The sequence below is a fragment of the Stegostoma tigrinum genome, chromosome 14, assembly GCF_030684315.1.
Source record: "Stegostoma tigrinum isolate sSteTig4 chromosome 14, sSteTig4.hap1, whole genome shotgun sequence".
Classification (NCBI taxonomy): domain Eukaryota; kingdom Metazoa; phylum Chordata; class Chondrichthyes; order Orectolobiformes; family Stegostomatidae; genus Stegostoma; species Stegostoma tigrinum.
Window position 1 is genome coordinate 2852763 of NC_081367.1, and position 6000 is coordinate 2858762.

Sequence of the window (6000 nt, forward strand, 5' to 3'; positions counted from 1 at the left end):
TACACAATTGTTTCTATTTAATTTCAGGTTAACTTTCTGTATATTCTCAGTAGTATAGCTCCCCCTTCCATGCGTTCTGTGTAGCCGGAGAGCTGTAAACCAGCTTTCTGTACACTGCAGCACCGCAGCTCACTCTCCTATATGCCTGTATTAAGTGAATTGCACTAAACTGCATGATCCAAAAACAACACAGTATGGGAGTGGAGGAACACAGCAGGCCAGGCAACATTAGAGAGGCAGGAAAATTGAAGTTTTAGGTCAGAACCCTTCTTCAGAATTTGGGTTGGGGAAGGGAACTGGGGAAATATCAGAGAGACAAGGGGTCGGGCTGGGAAAGGTAGGCAGTATGGTGGTAGGTGAGTGCGGGTAGATAGTGGTGGGGATTGGTCAGTGAGGTGGGAGGAGCGGATAAGTGGTAGATTAGATGGACAGGTTGTGTCAGGTCAAGAGGTGAGGATGAGAGGGAGGGTTGGACTGGGTGAGGCCGGGGGTGGGGAGATTTTAAAACAGGTGAATTCCATGTTTAGGCCATTGAGCTGTTGGCTCCCGAGGTGGAATATGAGGTGCTGCTCCTTCAGTTTCCGGGTGGCATCATTGTGACACTGGAGGGGCTCGTGGGGAGTGTGGAGCAGTCAAGGGAATCGTTGAAAGAGCCTATGAAAGACAGGTAGAGGTGGCGAGAGAAATACATCTTTGGTTGTGGGGTCAGATTGTAGTTGGCAGAGGTGGAGGACAATGATACAATGTTTGTGGATGTTAGTGGTGTGATATATGAGGACAAGGGGGATTCTGTCTTTACTTTTGTTTTTGTCGGGGGGAAGGGGGTGTGAGGGCAGAAGTATGGGAAACACAAGAGATGTGGTTGAGAGTATTTTCGATCATCTGAGGGGGGATGTTACTCTTCTTGAAATACGAGGACATCTGGGATGTTCGGGAGTGGAACGTCTTATCTTGGGAGCAGACGCAGCAAAGGAGGAGGCATTGGGAGTAGGGGATTGCATTCTTCCAGGAAGGTGGGTGAGAGGAGGTGTATTCTAGGTAGCTGTGGGAGCCAGCGGTCTTTAAATAGATGTCAGGCGCTTACCAGAGATGGAGGCAGAGAGGTCCAGGAAGGAGAGAGAGGCATCAGAGATTGTCCAGGTGAACTTGAGGTTGGGATGAAAGGCTTTTCTAAAGTTGATGAACGATTGAAGCTCCTTGTGGGAGCATGACGTAGCATACATTCAGTCATTGATGTAATGGAGGAAGAGGAGGGGTTTGGTGCCAGTGTAGCTGTGGAAGAGGGACTGTTCCACGTATCCTATGAAGGGGCTGGCATAGCTTGGGCCCATGCGGGTACCCATGGCCACTACCTTAGTCTGTAGGAAGTGGGAGGAGTTGAAGAAGTCGTTAAGGGCAAGGACGAGTTTGGTTAAGTGAATAAGGGAGTCGGTGGAGGGGGACTGGTTGGGCCTGTGGGAGAATAAGAAATGTAGGGCCTTTAGGCCATCTGTATGGGGAATGCAGGTGTATATGGACTGGACATCCATGGTAAAGATGAGGTGTAGGGGGCCAGGGAATTGGAAGTCTTGGAGGAGGTAGATGTTGTTGGTGGGTCCCAAACATATGTGGGGAGTTCCTGGACCTGGGGGGAGAAAATAGAGTTGAGGTGGAGATGTGTTCAGTGTGGCAGGAGCAGATGGAGACAATGGGTCAACTAGGGCAGTCAGGTTTATGGATTTGGGAAGCAGATAGAAACGGGCGGTGCTGGATTGGGGAACAATGAGTTTGGAGACTGTGGGTGGGAGGTCACCTGAGGTGATAAGGTCATGGATGGTCTGGAAGATGCTTTTTTGGTGGTTTGGGGTGGGGTCATGATTGAGGGGGCATTAGGAGGATGTGTCAGAGAATTGGCATCTAGCCTCGGCGATGTAAAGGTTAGTGAGCTATACCACAACTGTGCCTCCCTTGTCCACGGGTTTGATGGTGAGGATAGGTTTGGAGTGGAGGGCTACACGTTCTGTGGGGGAGAGGTTGGAGTGGATAAGGGGGTTGGAGAGGTTGAGGTGATTGATGTTGTGACAGCAGTTGGAGATGAAGAGGTTGAGGGAGTGTAGGAGGCCTTGGTGTGGGGTCCAGGAGGATAGGGTGTGTTGGAGGTGGGAGAAGGGGTTTGTAGAAAGGGAGGCTAGACTCGGGATTAAATAAATAAGCTCAGAGGCGGAGGCAGCAGAAAAACTGCTTGACATCCAAACATAAACGGAATTCATTGATCTGCGCGTGCAGGAGAATGAAGGTAAGTCATTTGCTAAGGACTAACCATTCATTCTCAGTTTTGGGGGAGGTCTGGGGGAATGGTGAATGCCTAGTATTGTTTGGGACTGAGACTATGTGTAGAGTTGATGTCCAACTCTCCCTCTCATCCTCGCCTCCTTGACCTGGCACAATGCCCCCATCTTCTCTCCCACCTATCCGACCCTCCCATCTCACTGGCCAATCCTCACCATTGCTCACCTGTACTCACCTATCAGCATCCCACCTACCTTCCCCAGCCCCATCCATCCTCTCTCTATTTATTTCCCAGCTTCCTTCCCCCTCCTCATTTCTGAAGAAGGGTCTAGGCCCGAAACATCAGGCTTCCTGCTCCCATGATGCTGCTTGGCTTGCTGTGCTCATCCAGCACTACATCATGTTATCTCAGATTCTCCAGCACCTACAATTCCGACTATGTCTGAAACACTTTCCCTCTCTCTTTCTCTTTCTACCTTTCCCACGTTCTTTCTACTTTTGTGTACCTTTTCCAGCCTTTCTCTCTGTCTCTATCTGACTTCTGTTCTCTCTATCTGACATCCTCTCTTGCTCTCTGAGCCTCTGCCTTCCCCTTTTTATTCACTGACCACCCCACCCCACGACCCACTGACCATCTCTCTCGCTCCGTCTCTCTCTGTCTGTTTTCTCCTTCTTTTTGCCATTCTCTTTTTCTTAGTGCTTCCAATATTCTCTTCCTTGTTACAGGTAATTCAATGCTTTGTTATCAAAACAGTAAAAGCTGGAGATCCACTTTGGTCCAATCTGATATGAAAGGTGATTTCTGTTTGGAGTTTCTTGCTAGCCTGTGTTCCATTATGGCTGGTGCTGCCTTTAATAGACTTCAGATGAATAAATGATGCCACAGCAGGAAAAGAAAACTTGCTCATACTACACCTTTCACAAACTCGAAATGTCCCATTGTATTTAACAGCAAATGAAAACAGTCTGAAACTGCAGTCACTATAGCAAAATTTCAGCAGTAGTTTTCATAAAGCAGGCTTCCACAAATAGCAAAAGAAAATCCAGTGACCATTGTCATGAACATGGGATATCTTAAAGTACTTTAAAGCTAATTGAGGACTGTTTGAAATGTAGTCACAATTGTACTGTACAGGGAGTAACTACAAAATTGCTGGGTCAGCTGAAATGAGAAAAAACATGTGAAATGACACTGTTGCTCTGTTGAAACGTCATTTGGTTGGATGATGTCTCAAATATTGTCTGTGATTTTTGAAGAGATATGTGTGTGTACATTATGTCTTTCAACTTAGCATGAGATTGACTGAACTAGCGACATTGTACAGATGCTTTAAAGAGTTGCTGTGTACTAGATGAGTGATGCATCATTTATCAGAAAAACAAAGTGCAGTTGATCACAAGGCCCTGGATGACACTGTGGTCAAGTGAATGTCAAATGAGTTTTGTCTTGCTTCAGATGATAATTGAGGGATAAATTATGCCATGGTGAGGAACTGCTGTAGTCTCCTCCAAAAGGGAAGGGAATGGCCTAGTGTTATGATCGCGAGACTATTAATCAAGAGACCCAGGTAACATTCTGGGGACCTGTGTTTGAATCCTGCCATGGCAGATGGTGGGATTTGAATAAAAATCTGGAATTAAGATCTAATAATGACTCTAGGACCATTGCCAATTATTGGGGAAATACTCATGTGATTCATCAACATCTTTTAAGGAAGGAAACCATCATCCTTATCTGGGTCTGACCTACATATGACTCCAGACCCACAACAATGTGGTTGACTCTTTACTGTCCATGGGTCAATTAGGCAAAATGGGCAATGAATGGTGGTCTAGCCAGCGATGGCAACAACAAATGAATAAGAAAAACAACAATGTAAGATCTTTCTGCCCCTATGAGGGGACAGATGTTGACTTCCATCGCACTTGGTAGTAAGGAACAAGAAAGCACGTGGTACTGGAGGTAATGTATTGACACAAATAGAGAACCGGTTGGCAGACAGGAGAAGAAGAGTTGGAATAAATGGGTCCTTTTCAGAATGGCTGGCAGTGACGAGTGGGGTGCTACAGGGTTTAGTGCTGGCGCCCCAGCTGCTGACAATATATATTAATGATTTTGATGAAGGAATTGAATGCAATATCTCCAAATTTGTAGATGACTCTAAGCTGGGCGGCAAAGTTGCTGTGAGGAGGATGCTAAGAGGCTAAAGGGTGACTTGGAAGGACCGGCTGAGTGGTTATATATATTTGGGAAATGCAATTTAATGTGGATAAATGTGAGGTTATCCACGTTAGTCACAAAAATAGGAAGACAGATTGTTATCTGAATAGTGGCAGTTTAGGAAAAGGTAAGGTGCAGCAAGACCTGGATGTCATGGTGGAACAGTCACTGAAGGTTGGCATGCAGGTACAGCAGGCAGCAAGGAAAGCTGGTGGCATGTTCTCCTTCATAGCGAGACGGTCTGAGTAACGGAATAAAGATGTCTTGCTGCAGTCATACAGGGCCTTACAGAGGCCACACCTTGAGTATTGTGTGCAGTTTTGGTCTCCCAGCCTAAGGAAGGACATTCTTGCCATAGTGGTTGTCCAGCAAAGGTTCACCAGACTGATTCCCAGGCCGGCAGTACTAACACATGAGGAAAGACTGGATCGTCTGGGTTTGTATTCGCTGGAATTTAGAAGAATGAGGGGTGATCTCTTAGAAACATTTAAATCCTGAAGGGACTGGACAGTCTAGATGCAGGAAGAATTTTCCTGATGTTGGGGAAGCCCAGAACTAGGCGTCACAGTCTAAGAATAAGGAGTAAACTATTCTGACTAAGATGACGAAGAATTTCACCACTCTGAGAGTTGTGAACCTGTGGAATTCTCTCCTACGGAAAGCAGCTGGGGCCAATTCATTAGCTGTATTCAAAAGGAAGCTGGATGTGGCCTTTGTGGCTAAACAAACCAGAAGGTATGGGGAGAGGGCAGGAATGGGATTTGAGATTGCATGGTCAGCCACGATCATATCCAATGGCAGTGTATGCTCCAAGTGACAACTATTGAGTGGGTGACATGCTGGCTCAGTGCTTAGCAATGCTGTCCCACAGTTCAAGGGTGCTAAGTTTGATTCTGCCCTTGGGTGACTGACTGGAGTTTGCACATTCTCCCCATGTCTCCATGGGTTTCCTCTGGATGCTGCAGTTTCCTCCCCCAACCCAAAGATGTGCAGATTTGGTGAATTGGCCATACTAAAGTCACCTGTAGTGTTCAGGGATGCGTGGATTATAGGGGAATGGGTCTAGGTGGGATGCTGTGAGGGTTGTTGTGGACTTGTTGGGCTGAAGGGCCTGTTTCCACACTGTATGAATTCTATGCAAACTACAGCCTATTCCGGCCCCTTTTTTTAAAAGTTTTCTATGCTTTGTCAGGTGGGTTTTAAGCAGCCACCCTTCTGAGGTGGACATGTTTGAACTGTCAAGATATTCTAGATCCACTCACTCTTCCAACCACAATCTGAGGAGGTGAAAATTATTGCTGCTAAGGGGTCCAGGGAATTTACCTGATCCTGATCCTCCACATCTTGACAAAAGTCCCGTGAAAACTTCTCAAGGCTCAAGGCAGAAGCTGTGCTGAAGCTGCAACTATTGATCTGGAGGGATGCCATAGATACTAAGGGGAACTGCTAGTAAGAGAGAGGAAAGCATTCATTTCGTCTTATTATCATATTAAATCTTAAAAGAATATGTT